General features: G+C 43.1%; 1 protein-coding gene and 1 long non-coding RNA gene across 4 annotated transcripts in view; one reads left to right on the top strand and one right to left on the bottom strand.

Annotated features, from left to right (window-relative positions):
* Positions 1–16,636, top strand: part of LOC119161150 (rifampicin phosphotransferase) — a 586,004-nt gene that overhangs the window by 559,320 nt on the left and 10,048 nt on the right. The gene's annotated exons all lie outside the window — the stretch shown is intronic.
* LOC142804207 (uncharacterized) overlaps positions 1–16,636 on the bottom strand; it is a 69,890-nt gene that overhangs the window by 21,113 nt on the left and 32,141 nt on the right. The gene's annotated exons all lie outside the window — the stretch shown is intronic.

Genomic DNA, 16,636 nt, shown 5'->3' on the forward strand with positions numbered 1-16,636 from the left:
AACTTTGAACGAAGTGCTTCTCCGTATCTAAATGGTTAACACCTCACACACTTCTTTCAAAAATCTCCACTTGGTTTCCGCGTGCCGGAACCTTTTTCGGGATAATTTTTCTTTCATGCGTTTTCAAATATATATATATATATATATATATATATATATATATATACGAACATACGTACATACATAAAAATACGGTGAATGTTGGCAATGCCGACGTCGAAGCCGGCAGCGAAATCCAGCCGAGAGTGCCAATGTATTTGCTGTCGCATAAAAATGAAAAACAATTAGTAAAGAGGGAACAAGTATGACACCTGGACCATCAGCCACATAACTTTAGAAATCGAACGGAAATGAATTGGAAAAATACAAATCTTTTTGTGTGTTCTTGCATAATCCCATTCAAACGAGATGTTTGCTACATAGCCTGTGGTGGCACACCAATCTATGCGTTGCTGCCGGTGTGTTGGTACAACATTTACAATGGTGAAATTAAGGGAAGTCACCACCTTCAAACACAGTTTTTGAAAAAAAGAATTAGGAAATTCGACAGTTTCAAGTTCCCCCTTCATTCATCAATTGTTAGAGACAAATTTATGTAGCGATCTTTAGTTGCTCAAATGTTATCATCATTTTTCCAACCCCTGATGAATGCTTGCGAAACCGAAAATGAGTGTTTTCGTTTTCACAACATCTAACATCTTGTCATTATTATTTTTCTTATAAATATTTTGTAATACTAATTTATCTAAGTACACTTTGAAGACTGCGGCACTTCACATTCCTAATTTATTTAACATTTGCACTACTTGGCTGCAGCACTCCTGTAGTCAAATTGCGCACGCTTTCATTCAGCAGCCACTATTGTTTTCTATGCCCTTTCAAGTTCTTGGACTTAGTTCTGGCTTTCTAAAAGAAAAGGTATCTTTCATGAAACAGGGAGAAGTATAAGACGAAAAAGATGCGTAAATGCAAGTTATCACTGAGACAACGATAAAACTAAGACTAGTACTTTGAACGAAGCAGTACTTCAGCATTATTGGTGGGCACTGCGGATCGCCGGGGTTGGTGCTTAAGGTATCGTTTGGTGCATTTTGGGTATTGTTACGGTGGCCAAACAGACAAATATACAAACAGACAGACAAAAAGACATTCAGAGAGACCAAAATATTCGCGTTGAAGTACCCCAAGAAAGACAACTGTTTTTAAAAGCGTTATTCCAATATATGAGATCGCGCAAAATCCTGCCGTATCTAGAAAACTCTGATTTTGGCAGGTTATTGTCGAAATAAATGGCGAATTCTTTAGAGCCAATCGGTAGAGGTCTAGCAAATAGATTTTCTTCAGCTTTTTCAATAAACTGGAAAAGATCTCTCATAAAGAATGACTTCAAGAAAGTGATTTTGTCTGAAGTGTCAAGTGTGATTAAAAACGCGCCCTCGTCTGCTTCTGGTCCTGATAGTATACCTGTTCCTGTGATTAGACTTTTATTTAAAGTATCGCCCGGTGACGTCCTCAATCTTATAACGTATTTTTTCAGCAATATCTGGATACACCATGTCAAAAAATGGCCACAGTAGTTCACATAACAAAAACAAGGGTAATGTTTTAAGATCGACAATATCAGACCTATCTCTGTAACATCTCACATGATGAAAGTTATAGAGAGAGTTTTAGGTAACAAAATAAATGCTTGGATGGCAGACTAGCTACTATTGAAGCCACAACAAATTGGTTTTCGTAGCAAATGTTCGATTTGGTGTGCTCATGCTGAATAAGAGGGCCAAATGCAGCTTGCCTAAAAAAGAAGGCCCTACGCAATCTAGAAACACTAGACATAGCTAAAACCTAAAACAGCTCCGAGCATTCAATTTTATGTATTGCGTTGCAGTGCTGGAACTTTCTGCAATATGTTGTTGAGTGGTTAGCGGAGTTTCTAAAATCAAGAGAATTTGATTGTGCAGTTGATGAATGCCGATCATCTAAATTCAAAAAGCAACGCGGAGTTCCTAAGGGGGCTGTACTATCTCCGCTATAATTCAATGTTCTGATGAGCTTTCTTCCTAATGAAACAAAAATCATTGTCTACATTCATGCAGAAAATAATGCGTTTTTTGCTGCAGGCGTAGATATTTATTCTTTGCACCAAAAATTGAAAACGTATATGTATTCCTTCGAACTTTGGCTGCAGTCAATTTAATTGTCTCCAAACATCAGTAAAAGTGCTCTCCTGCTATTTCCACTAGCATATTCTAGTCAGAATTCTGTACTGTATAAAGAGGAATCGATTTCACAAGTAGAGTCTATCAAATAATTGGGCATTATTTATAATAGGAAACTTAATTGGAGCCCTCACATAGAATATATCCCCGCAAAGGCACAATGACTTTCGGGCTTGTTGCGCTGCTCGAACAACAGGAAATGTGGCTTACGTACCCCTTCTTTGCTAATGATGTACAAGATGTACATGCGCGCAATACTGTAATTTGAATGTATAATATTTCCGGGTGGGCCTGCGTACAAAACAAATCCTTTAGTTCTGTTGGAGTGAGAAGCGCTACGTTTGTGCTTGAGACTCCCCAGGTACGCCACTAATAATGTGATGTATCAGGAACCTCGCATGCGGACTATTCTTTGCCGATTCCGTATCCAAACTAAACAAAAATTGCTAAAATAATAAAGAATATGGCCTAGACTATGTGAAAATGCCTTATTTGTGACCCCGATGCCTCATTTCTCACTCACTGGCCACGCTTTCGTACTCTCCAGATTATTTTTGTAAAAACAACTGCAAAGCATAAGGGTGGACATACGATTGGTAATTTAAACCAATGTTGCGTTTCACAATATTACAATAGCATAAAATAAAAGTGTCCTCCCTCAATCGAAGTTCTAATCCTCAAGTTTTTTATTAACAGGTTAAAAGATTGCATACTTCATGCAGAAACAAAGAACGTGATAGCCACAGACGCTTCTGTGATTGACGAAAAAGCAGCAGTAGGAATGACCTCTGATCACCTCGGTTAGTCGTTCTCAGTAAGACCGCCAGACTTCACTCTGGTTTTCGAAGCTGATCTCCTGACTATGAGTTTGGCGCTTCAAAAACTGCCTTTAAAAGTAGTCAGTGCAGCCATGATTGCAGATTATATTTCGGTGTTTACTGCTCTCACAGCTTCGGAACAACCAAGATTCGTACTGACATTGCGTGCATTAGTTCTACATTAACTGAATCTCCTGAAGCTAGTATGAGTGCCAGACCACAGCAGCATGCAGCAGAATGATATGGCTGATTCGTTAGCCCGAGCTTCGTTGCCGCAGAATGATATGTCCGATTCGTTAGCCCGAGCTTCGTTTGATGGTCATCAGATCTCTGTACTCCCCGCAATATAACACATAGTATCGATCCGATATAGAAAATTAGCTATTATTACTGAGATGATGAAAGTTCTTACTGAATGAACGGATTATCAGCACCTGACATATCCTTGTAAACCTCAGCGGAGTCAATGTAGACATTTAGAAGTTATTTTAACCAAATTTTGTTGTCGTTCCTCCAGTTATTGTTCTTCATACACAGCTGGTCTTGTGATATCTCCCCTGTGCCCGTTCTGCGAAGAAACAGGAACAATTTAGAAATACTTTATATCACGTGATAACTATTCATTCATAAGAAAATACTTATTAAAAATGCCGTTTTCCACAGTGCGTTTAAATTTACCTACAGGTATTGTTCTCAGTTTCGGTGCCTCCGGCTTGGGACTTTGTCGCAAAAACATATTTGATGCACTATGCCATTTTATTCAAGAGTCTAAACGCATGTCAAAATAACGCCTCCTTAAATATTGTGGGCATTTGTTACGGGCTCCTTCTCATACATGCATTACCGTAATTATCATCATTCGTCTATGTCTCTCTCCTCATCTACATTAGGTGTCACAGCTTAACATCATCGTGTGTGCGCACGCGCTGTCTCAGACTGACCGTTCGCTGCTGAGCCCTTGGGCTGAAATACTGCTGTGTCAGCCCCGACGTCATAATATGTTTTTCACAAAATTTTGTGATATGATTGATAATGAGAAATAAAGCTGCGCAATAGTTCAAGTCCGATCGGGTGAGGTAAACTCAACTGTCTGGTCTACTCAAAACGTTTGTATTTTGACATATTATTAGCTTTCTTTTTCTACCAATCCATCTTTATTTGCTAAATGAATTTTTATTCTTGAAAGATAATTTTCTATTGTTTTTTGTACTTTTTTGCTAGGTTCACAATTAGTGTATCACAGAGAGGCTTTGTTTTCTTTTTGTGGCCTGTGCCCTCTGGCATATACTTTTTCTGGGGGATTGGCCATGAAAACTTGTAGTAGCCTACCGCAAGCTTTCATGGCCAATCCCCCAGAGTGGGTATGTGCCAGTGCCCACAGGCAACAAACAAAGCTAGCGGTTCAATATACCAAGCGTGGACCCGCTGTGAAGCAAGGGGATGAGAGTCACACAAATAAAGCTAGCAGAAGGAGGAGGAATTACCTTTATTATATACGAAATTATGATCCTTAAACACGTGTTTAACGAGCATAATTACCCTGATATCATTTGTATTTATATTGGAATGATGTCTTAAGCTACGTTATCTCCGGCACCTAATACGATTGTACACTGCGCTAAACAAACGGGCCAATTTAAAATATTCATTCTAAAGCATTGGCGCCCACCAGCACCAGTACCAGAACGTAGGACAATACCTAGAAGCACGTGCGAGCTGAACGTGTCGCGTGCGCTAATTGTTGTGTGCGAGAGTGGATTCAAAGTGTCAGCGGAGTCTAGGAATTCATGCTGACGATTTTGGGTGAGCAATGCGAACACGGCATTGCTTTTGTACGACCTTTTTTCCTTCCGCCGCTTTCTAGAACTAGAAAGAATTCACTATTACCTTCCCTCCTTCATCTTACGTTATTACGCTAACCATTGATGAAATTACTAATAGTATAGCTGACTCTCGTCTGAGGGCCACTGTCTTCGTCTAGGTGTATTTACCCGAATGGTTTCATTATTTTCTAACCCAAAACGTCAGAAAATTAGGACACAGCCTTGAAGGAGTGCCTGTCTATTCTTTAGAAGCTATAAACTTTTCGCGTTCAATTTTCATGCACTGAAACCACCCGCGACGTATACGCTCAACGTAAGAATCGCATAGGAGTAGCCGATCAGTCAAAAAAAAATTGTCAGCATATCCACGGAGTAAATGATGGAGAGTGGGGCGAAGCATTCGTCCCTCCATTCGTTTTTGCTTCCCTCCGTCCGTGCGCCCATCTGTATGTCCATCCATGCGTCCATCCGCCCGTCCATGCGTGCGTCTGTTCGTGCGTCCGTCCCTGCGTCCGTTCATGCGTCCATCCATGCATTTGTCTGTGTGTCCGTTCGACCATCTATTTGACACTCCAAATACCACCATCTCGCATCTTTTCATCATATACTCCCCATATAGACGCACCACCATCCAGCGGACATTCCAAGGACTAAACGAGAGGTGGCACACGCACACATTCTTACGGCTTGCGCTTCGGGTCTACTTACCGCCTTTAACCACCTCGAGTTGATGGTATATACTAGTTCACTGTACTCATGGCATGCGGCCCAACGCTCGCTAAACCTTTCCAAAAGCAGGGAGGTACGCCCAGCGAGTATAATGTAGCAACGTTTGCCTGTCAGATAGGGCTCAATGTACACGCCAATGGCTTTTAATGGTAAATGAGAGACAGGAATTTGGCTTTTACTTTCTTACGGCTTGCGCTTTGTATCTACTTCCCACCTTTAACCACCTCGAGTTCATGGTATATACTAGTTCATCGTATTCGTGGCACTGCGGCTCAACGCTCGCGAAACCTTTCTAAAACTATGAGGTTACACCCAGCGAGTGTAATGTAGCAACCCTTTATTGTCGGATAGTGCTCACTGTACATGCCAATGGCTGCTAATGGAGATCGCAGCGTACACATTAACTGAAAGCCGAATGCTCGTGTCTCTCATTTCCCATTAGCAGCCATTGGCATGTACAAAGAGCACTATTTTCTATTGTTCAACAACGTACAGAAGAAATCTCTCGCCGGCACCACCTTGGTGGTCAGAATGTTTTGCTTGTTACACACTACAATGGCTGCGAGAGACATACGGGCGCCGCTATAAGAAGCTTAGCCCCTAAAGAAGGTGCGCGCAACTAGTCAGTTTACAGGAAACGTCAAAGTAGGGGTGCGACCAGTCACAGTTAGCAAAACTCCGACATTGAGGATACTTTGAAACCAACAATCGCCATATCGAGTGAGACAGGAAGATTTTAAGAGAAATCATACGCGTGGAAAGAAGGGTGATTCAAGGCAGCAATTTTGCATACGCTCGCAAGGTCAGCTGTACAAAAGCACGCAGGGTGCTTTTTTTTTAATACTGAATTTAGATATTTTGCACAATTAGGAAAAAAATGGTGAGGTGAGCGACAAGCCAGGTGAAGTTGGGAGCGTATAGTCATCAGCTGCTTTCTAAATTGCTATTAAAGTGCGACAGACCGTAAGCTTAGAGATAGCGCAGCAGCCAAGCATGCCAAGATAAGGTTCGGTTCGATTAGAGATGTCGAACTATAAACTATTGTATATCTACCTAAAATGCGTAAGAATTTATCGTTATAAAAGAAGAAAAAAAGAGGTGTGAAGTATGACCTCACGGGCGACCATCTACCGTTAATGCACTTCCTCACCAGAGCAGGATTGGCTACCCTGATGCAGTACCTGGCTACAACCTCCCATGAACACAGCAATTAACCCTTGGCCCTCAGTCCAGAGCAGCTGCGAAGCAAGTGTCTAAGGCGGCGGTCAGACCTGTGACGCAGTCATCATCATCATCATCATCACCATCATCAGCCTGACTACGTCCACTGCAGGACAAAGGCCTCTCCCATGTTCCGCCAGTTAACCCGGTCCTATGCTTGCTGCTGCTAATTTATACCCGCAAACGTCTTAATGCAGTGACGCAGTGGAGGTTGGTAAAAATCCATGGGTACGGACAGGCCGCCATTGGAATCTGAACATGGCTACCTTCAACACTCGAATGCTATCTGGTGAGGCTAGTCTAGCTGTGCTATTTGTGGAATGAGAGGGTGTTAATTCGGATGAAATAGAGCTCAGCGAAGTAAGGAGGACACGTGAGGCTTATATAGTGCTGAAGAATGAAAACGTCCTATGCTACCGAGGATTAGTAGACATAAAAGAACTAGGAGTGGCGTTTCTCATACACAATAATATCGCTTGCGATGTGAAATTGTACTATAGAAACAATGAGAGTGTGGCAAGTATCATAATTCGGTTTGATAAAAGGTACAAATTGAAGATGGTACAGGCCTACGCGCCAATATCAAGCCATACTAATTATTTGGTTGAATCCTTTAGGAAGACGTAGAGTCAGCCATTATTAGTAAAGACAGAGTATACTATTCTTATTGGCGAATTTAATGCCAAAGTAGGCAAGAACCAGGCCACACACCATGAAGTGTGGCAATCTGGCGTCGGCTCTAGCAATGCCAGAAGAGAGTTAATAGTAAAGTACGCAGACCATAATAATTTACGAATTATGAATATATTTTTCTGAAAACGGGCTAACCGTGGCGAAGTCCTAATGGCAAAACTAAAAATTAAATTGACTTTATTCTATGTGCACACCCAGATATTGTACAGGATGCAGAAGTAGTTGGCAAGATTAGATACAGTGACCACAAAATGGTAAGAGCTCGTATTTACCTAGATTTAATAAAAAAGGAATGACAAAAACTGATAAACAAGAAGTCAATTAATGAACTGATGGCGAGATGAAAAATACAGTAACTCAGAGTGCTGCTTCGGAATCGATTCAAGGCACTATATGAGATAACCGACACAATGAACAATAACCTTACTAGTATCAGTATCATTAAAGCGTAAGCAAATAAAGTTGGAGATTCATTGACTAGACGAAAAACTGGCAAACTATCTCAGCAGACGAAACTTCTTATTAAAGACAACAAACGATGAAAGCCTAAAATGCAACCGAAAAAATAGATATAGTGGAGGTTTGGAAGTTAATCAATAGGCGTAAGGTAGCCGACATCAGAAGGTATAACATGGAAAGAATTGAGCAGGCTATAAAAAACGACAGAAGTCTAAAAGCTGCGAAGGCAGACTTGTGCATCGCCAAAAATAAAATGTATGCAATGAGAAACAAGGAAGGCAATTTCATAACCAATATAGATAGGATAGTCGAGATGGCGGAAGAGTTCCACAGAGAGTTGTGCCAAAGCCAAAAGAACCATGATGGTATTGGTAGAAACTCTAATGGTCCAAGAGAATTCGACATCCTACCAGTAACGATATGGGAGATAGGGAAAACCCTAGCAAGAATGCAAACAGGCAAAGCCGCTGGTGAATATAACGTAACAGACCTTCTGAAAAAAGGCAGAGAAATCTTTAGTAAAATTAGCCGCCTTATATACAAAGTGTCTCTTGACGGGAAGGGTACCACAATCTTGGAGAACGCCAACATCATCTTAATCTCTAGGAAAGGAGATCTCAAGGACTTGAAAAATTGCAGGCCAATCAGCTTACTCTACGTTTTCTGGAGACTATTCACAAGAATAGTAGTTAATAGAATTCAGACGTCATTACAGTTAATCAGCCAAACTACCAAGCAGAATTTCATACCGGCTACTCGACAATAGACCATATTCATACTATCAATCATATAAAAGAGAAATGCGCTGAATACAATCAACCTCAATCCATAGAGTTCACAGATTGCGAGAAGGCGTTTTACTCAGTCGAGACATCAGCAGTAATGCAGACACTACAGAATCAAGGCATCGAGGAACCCTACATAAACATACCGAAAGAAATCTACAGAGCATCCACAACCACCATAGTTCTCCATAAAGTAAGCAAAAGAATCCCGATAAAGCAGGGTGTAAAGCAAGAAGACACAATCTCTCTAATGCTATTCACCACATGTTCACAAAAGGTATTGAGGATTCTAGACTGGGAAGAGCTAAGGATACGATTTTATGAATAGTACCTTAGTAACCTGCGATTCGCTAATGACATTACCTTGGTGAGTAACTCAGGGGACGAATTAGAGTTCATGATTACTGAACTGGACAAGAGAGCAGAAAACTAGATCTGAAAATTAATATGCACAAAACAAAAATATTGTCCAACAATCTCGGCAGGAAACAGCACTTTGTGATACATGGAGAGAAACTGGAAGTTGTAAAGTAATATGCCTACTTAGGACAGGTAAGAACCGTGGAGCCGAACCACCAGATTGAAGTATTTAGAATTATAAGAATATGGTGCAGCACAATTGGAAAGCACTTTCATATCAGGACTGGTAGATCGCACTATCCCTCAAGAGGAAGATATCTAACAGCTGCATCTTGCCAGTACTACGAAGCAGAAATCTGGAGGCTTACAAAGAGGATTCAGCTTAAACTGTGGATGACGCAAGGAGCAATGAAAAGCAAAATGATAGCTGTAATCTTAAGAGACAAGAAGAGGAAAGAGTTGGCTAGGGTACAAGCCGGGGTTAAAGATATCATAGTTGTAATCAAGAAAAATAAATGAACATGGGGCGGACAAGTAGTACTTAGGCAAGATAACCGGCGGTCATTCAGGGTAACTGACTAGATTTCCAGAGAAGGCGAACGCACAAAGGGGAGGCAGAAAGTTAGGCGGCCCGATAAGATATAGAAGCTTGCGCGTATAACGTGGCAACGAAAAGCACGAGACTGGGTTGATTGGCGGATCTTGGGAGAAGCCTTTTCCCTGCAGTGGGCGTAGTGAGAATGATGATGATGATAAATCACAAATTAACCAGCAGGTTTAGGCGGCCGGGCCTTGGCCTCCCATGAGGCGATGTCAAGGGCTTACGTTGACGCCGCCTTACGGGCATGCTGTGTCACCCAGGCTTGGTCGTCGAGAGCGGGGCTCCGCAGAGCCTTATGAAGCTTTGGCGAAAGGTTCGTGATATTAGCATGATTTTACTATGGCGGGCACTCCCACAGGTTATGCAGAAGCGTAGCCAGGCGAGTGCCACAAAAACGGCAGTGGGAGGTTGTGTACGATACACGTCCGGGAATACAAGGTGAAAGCAGGGAGGGCAGGGATACGTGTTTGTTTAAAGTAAACGCAAAATGGTTTCCTCTACCCGGTCGAGCTTGAGGTGAGGGGGGAAAAGGCTTGGTGTCTGAATGAACGAGTAGACTTTATTTAAAGTCAAGCAGTTTTACCGGGTAAGGCGGGGGAAAAGGGGATTAACCCCTTTCCTTTACCACTCTTCATTGATTATGATGGCGGTGCCTGAGGTGACCACTCGAAGGTAAAATCTATTACCGAGATCATTGTATGTAATCAGGTTGTCCCTGGTGTCCGTCTCGTTTCAAGGAGCTCCAGCGTGGTTAGCAAGACTTCACGCAAAGAAGTGGGTGACCTCGTTGAGGTTGAGAAGGCGTGGGTTTACTGGGTCCACGTGGGCAGGGATTGATGTCAGGGTGTTCATGTTGTCTTTGGAATGTGATGCCTGGCAGAGGATGCAAAGTGCTTGAGGAAAAATGTGGCATTTGCAGTTGTTTGTCATGGCTGAGCGAGAGTCGCTTACGATGATGTCACAGGTGGAATCTAGAGTGGCCAGGGCAATAGCCACTCTCCAGCCGTCTGGGAATAGAAAGTACTGACGCTGGTTGCATGGTGTAGAACTGTATTGCGTGTGGTGACAGCTACAAAACGTGTGCCTTAAGCACACTTAGCTGTGTCAGCAAATGTGGCACCACTCACTAAAAAACCTTGTATTGCCTTAGAAGAGAATCTAAACTATAAGCCTGCGATTTTCAGGTATATTGAATTTAACTTTGTTCAATGGTCACTCGGCTAAAATATTCAAAACCATTTTTCTCAAACGTGGCTTTATCATCCCAGTGTTGCGCAACAAGTATTAGCTATGATTTTAAATAATGATTTTACATAAAATTTTTCGCTCTGTTTTTATAGGAGGCTCTGTGCATTCAAGCACAATTATTGATAACAAGGGATAACATTTTGTATTGTGGCCAAACGCGTGCAAAACAAACTTGCCAAATGTTGAGATTTTCACTGTTTTTTATTATAAGAAACGCAGATTTTAAGATATGATGGTCATGGAAGATAGATGCAAAAGATGCTGACTACATAGCTGCCAAGTGGCGTTTAAGTTGCACCAAAAGTTTTTAGGGGTAAAGCTCCTTCTGCCGTGGGTCGTGTGTCCGCTTTGTATGTAGTAGTATTAGTCGTTGCCGTGGTAGTGGGTAGCCACCCCCATGGCCTTCGATATGGCGGGCGCGCGGCGGGTTTTTCTCTGGCCGTCTCTATCGAACGGAGAGAGAATTTCCAGAGGTGGGCGCGACCTGCTCTTTTCACCGCACAACGGCGCTCCTTCATGTGGTAGAAAGGCTGCCGCGCTGTTAACAAATCATCCTTGTGGCGAGAAAAAGAATGGTTTTACGCTTTTATATAACTTCGCACACATTTGCGAATATTGAGCCGAGGTGTGCGAGAGGCAAAGTCAACGCTTGGGCGTATATAATTGGAAATTACTTTTTTTTTCCTGTAGATGTGCGCCACCCATACTAGAGCACTCATAACTGCGATGCATGTGCATGAAACCGCATGTGATAGAAACTTAGTCTACTTCAAAGTTTGCAGGATGTACTGTATGAACGGCACTGCTGAAGAAAAAAGCACTGACAGCCCGAACAACAAGCGAGGTCTGAAAAGTGCTGGGCTCTACACTCACGGGTTACACTCATTCAAAATGATTGCTTTTTATTTTTCATGGAATCAGCACTGCTTTTCATTGTAACGTCGCTTCGAGAATCCTTTCGTCAAGCCAAAGAAGCAGGATACCGTGGCTGTAGACTATGGCTCCGGACTATGGCTGTAGACTATGTTAGAGTGAACGTTGCAGGTTCAGTGACGACCACGGGCTGGACAGGCACGTTTTGGTCACTTGTGGCTGCCCATTCGCACTGTGAATTTTACGGTGTTCAGTGAATACGTTGGGCAATTTAAGATTGAACATCGAAATGTTACGTTTGTTAAGCGAGTACGCCACACGCGTTCAGAGTTTTATATACCTTCTCTAAGGTACTGCGGTGATGCATAGCAGTGACAATTCGCACTTTTTTTTCTTAAGTAGCCAACCTCGCGAATACTTAGTTTTCATAAGAAAGACGCCGTTATGCTGCATGTGCGACCCCTTGATTTGAATGGAGTCGAGAGTACAGTAAATGAACGCGACACTTATATTGCCATTGTGCTACCAAAACAATCAAAATTCAGATGATGAAAAAGAAGACAGTGACAACTCAGCCACTTTCACGGTGAAATACGTGGAGAGTGAGCGTAAGTCGGCTAATGCAAGCTTTCTACAATATACAGAGAAAGTACTTCTCATGTACCTTATTTCAATTACATGGCCAGGGCACTCAGGTAATCAGATCTTAACTGCGCTTCGGTTGACCACCTCATAAATATCCGCACGTGATATAGCAGTAAAACAACGAGTCATTTTAGAAGGGTAATGCGATTCAAAGCGTTTTATTGGCTAAGTGTTTGATTGGTTTGAAGTGTTATATTCGTTGGCCGCGTCCATACGTCTGTCCGTCTTTGTGGTCCGTCTGTGTGTATGTACGTCTGTCCGTCCGTCCGCTTGTCTGTCTGTTCGCCTGCCTGTCTTTCTGTCTGTCTGTACATCCGTTTGGGCGTCTCTCTCTTTTTATATATATTCGTCCGTTCGGCTGTCCATCGATCTTTCAGCATGTACGTCTGTCTGTCGTCTGTCCATCCGTTCGTCTAATGAACATGCCAAGTTGGACCACCTCGCATCTTTTCATCATATACAAGTACCACCATCCAGCGGACATTTTAAGAACTAAAACGCGAGGTGATTACTACATAAAAGAAGCGAACGACCTACGCCTTAAGAAGCTTCGCCCGTAAAAAGCGGGGCTTATCCACCAAACAGGAAACGGTATACCATGAAAGTAAAATCTGTTTTCATAACAGTAGTTGAGCGTTTATTGTGCACTGTTTCAGCAACAACAACCAATTGCAAAGTCACATTAGGAACGATAAGCAGCTCTAAGTTTGCAGCGCACACCTCAAGCAGAAGACACGCATGAAAGCAGCGTACACAAGACAAACGTGGACTATCAACTGTCCCAGCTTGACACTCAAAGCACACTGTTCGAATAGAAAGGCAGACGCACGAAACGAGCGCACAAATATACACAGGACAAGGGCGAACTACTGTCACAATTATTCTAATGCCGTGTGTCAGCATGCCGTGAAATGCCGTGTAAAGGCGTCCGCAGCAAGAGCGAAGTGAACTTCATCCTCTCCCGAACCGCGAGTCAGATAAGAGCATGTGCAGAAGAGATAACGGTGGGAGAGACCGCCGCGCTCCGTGGAGGCCGCGCTTCCTGGAGGAGTGAACCTCACCTAAAATGAGCCCGCTGCGCCATCTCGCTACTGAAAACAAAAACGCGCTGATGTTTCGAAGGTCTGAGCACCACTGCACGGTGTACGGTGTACATAAATGGTTTGCCGTTAGCTTATCCAACTGAACATGCTTGGAGGCGTAGTGTTTAGCGCCGAGCGCTGATTCCAGAGGTCCCTGGTTTATTTCCGCGTAGTCACAGATGTACTTCGACGCAAAATTTTTGCTTTGTCTGTCTGTACATTTGTCTGTTTTCCATCAAAACGATACCCCAAACGGCCAAAATCCAACCCCGTCCGCAATGCCCAGCTATATTGCTGATGTTTCAGCGTTAATACTTGTGCGATACTTAATTCAAAAGCAATTATTACGTATATCCCAGGCACAATAACAACTCAATATTTTGTATGTGTGTCTTATCCTAGACAAGGCATACATAAGTAATGGAGCTTTTTCACGGGTACCATCTGCGCATGCGCACTGGAAATGCTTCAACGGCACCACACTGAAATATTTGTGGTCGCTCGTGGCCTCTGAAGCCTGTCGCCGCACCATCTCTGAGGCAATGGGTGCAAAGGAACACACACGCCCTCAAGCATTCGCATTGACCGGAAAGCCACCAAATTCGCATTTGGCTCTCGCCGCTAAGGGCTCTCTACCTGTCGTGAAAAGGGTCAGTTGTAAGGACCGTAGTGCATATTACGCTGCGCTAACAATGCAACGCCATGCACAAAAATACAAGTGTTTCCAACGCTTTGCGACACGGTGATGGCACATGCCATTCATTTTGCGTTCTACACCTTGTGGCCTCCGAGACAGGCGCACGCCTTCCTTCGTTTTCGAAGATAACTGCCAGATAGCGCTCAAGTCTCACGATCCTCAGTGCACTCGTTCGCTTTCGCTGTACGGAATGAAGCAGCGCCTCCAGAATACAATTCACCAATTTTCTCGCGCAGAACATCAAATAAACGTTTTGTTCACACCCTCCAGACACAAGACTAGTGTCTTTCGACGACATTTGCAGTGAAACATGCATATACAGGGTCAACTTTTTTCTTTTCAATCTGTTAGTATATATTTAAAACGTCAAATTCGTGACGGAAATATGTCACCGCAGCCGTAGTGGACGCCAGCATAAAACAATTTCATGTTAAAAATTTTCTCAGCTTGAAGCTGCTGTTACTAGCATGATTTAGAAAATTATGAAGTTGAAAATTGTTGAGACGTGGGTTAGTTGGTGACTGATCATTTCACCGAAAGGTTAAGAAACGTACTTTTCAACATATACAAGAGGATTAAGTGTCGTGTCCTTCTTGTCCCTTTTGTCCATGTAAGAAAGTGCGCTACGAAAAGATGTACAAACATGTTCATTTTGTATACAGCCTTAACAATTGAACACTTACTGTCAAAGAAACATTGCATCTTGCAAGTGAATGGGCTTCAGGCTATGTGATTATAATACTGTCATCGCGATTTAAAGCGAGCCAGTTCTTGGAAAAGGCGCACACGATACTAAGCGCATTCCCGTAGGACCTGGTAGTGTGGGCATGACAAGTTGGAAAACATTCCACGCTCAGAATCGCTAGTGGTTGAAACCGTACTACCCAATACACACAGTGCAACCATATCCGAAAGCTTCACTGACAAAAGTCACTTTCAACAAAATTCATTACATTGTAGTAACGTCCAATTTTAGCTAATTATGTAGCATTTTGCAAAGAAAAGTGTGGTCTGAGTGGTTGAGCAACGGGGTAGAGACACGATACCGTTATCTCGTTGAACTTAGGGGATGCCAAAGATTTCCCCAAATTTTAATTTGTTTTGACCTTCCTACAAGCAACGACATAAGTCCGCATGAAATGCAGCATCATTTTTGTCCAGGAGGTCTTCATTCTTCCACTACTGCTATGTCAGTCAGAAAAAGGAAGAGGTATGATTTTGAGGAAGTCGCAAATGACCATGCTTGATATTGTAACAAATGTAGCAGTCTCACAACAACGATGTTCTATTTACACGGTTTATTAAGGGCGAACTTGTGCCCAAAGTGAATGACGCACAGCAATCAAAAAGATCCAAGGGCGGTAGTCCTCGTGAGCCTCTGCCTCGAGCACCCTCTTTCTCTTCTTCTTCACCCGCGTTGGCTGTTCGGCGGAGTACCGGGCGCATGCAGTGCCGGCTCGTGCATTGCGGCTAGCTTCGTGGCTCGTACTCGTGCTGTTAGCGTTTCTCTGGTTCCCAACGTCCGCGTTGCGTGGAGCAATGGTAATTTCCTGTGACATTTTCTCCCCTCTCAAGAGGCATTGCCCCGATGCTTTTGATGATAATGTATGCAGCGTTTTCGTCTCAGAAGGTTTGTAAGATTGAAATGGTTGTACATAGATATCATGTCAGCTAGAGTTCTGTTAAGGCGTTCAGTCAGGCCGTTGCTTTGTGGGTGATATGTGGTAGTTTTCCTGTGAACAGTGTGGGTCATGTTCAGCAGGCATTCCATGAGTTCTGCCGTGAAAGCCGGTCCGCGATCGGTGATTACAACAGCTGGAGCGCCATGCCGTAGCACTATGCTCTGTACAAAGAATTTGGCGACCTCAGCTGGCGTTCCTCGATGCAAGGAGTCTGTTTCCGCGTATCTCGTTAAATAATCAGTCGCTACAATGATCCACTTCTTGCCAAGTAAAAATATCGGGAATGGTGCAAGGAGGTCCATTCTAACTCGTTAGAAGGGTGCTTTCGGTGGGTCTATCGGGTGCAGAAGGCCCGCTGGCTTAGCACGAGGCACTTTCCGTCTTTGGCACTTGCGGCATGTTCTAACATAGCACTGTACTGAATACAATAGCTTGGGCCAATAATTGTGCACACTGATTCGTGCAAACGTGCGAGTGACCCCCAAATGTCCAGACGTAGGCTCATCATGGCACGCTTGTAATATTTCTTACCGCATAGTTGCGGGAACGACAAGCAGAAACTTTTCACGGTTCGGCTCAAAGTTTCTCTTGTAGAGGACATTTCCTCGGAGGCAGAACGATGCGAGGCTTCGAGAAAATATACGGGATACTTGTGCGTCAGCTCCTTTCAGGTGTTTGATGAGCGGGAGCAATTCTTCGTC

The sequence above is a fragment of the Rhipicephalus microplus genome, chromosome 3 (genome assembly GCF_043290135.1).
Source record: "Rhipicephalus microplus isolate Deutch F79 chromosome 3, USDA_Rmic, whole genome shotgun sequence".
Classification (NCBI taxonomy): domain Eukaryota; kingdom Metazoa; phylum Arthropoda; class Arachnida; order Ixodida; family Ixodidae; genus Rhipicephalus; species Rhipicephalus microplus.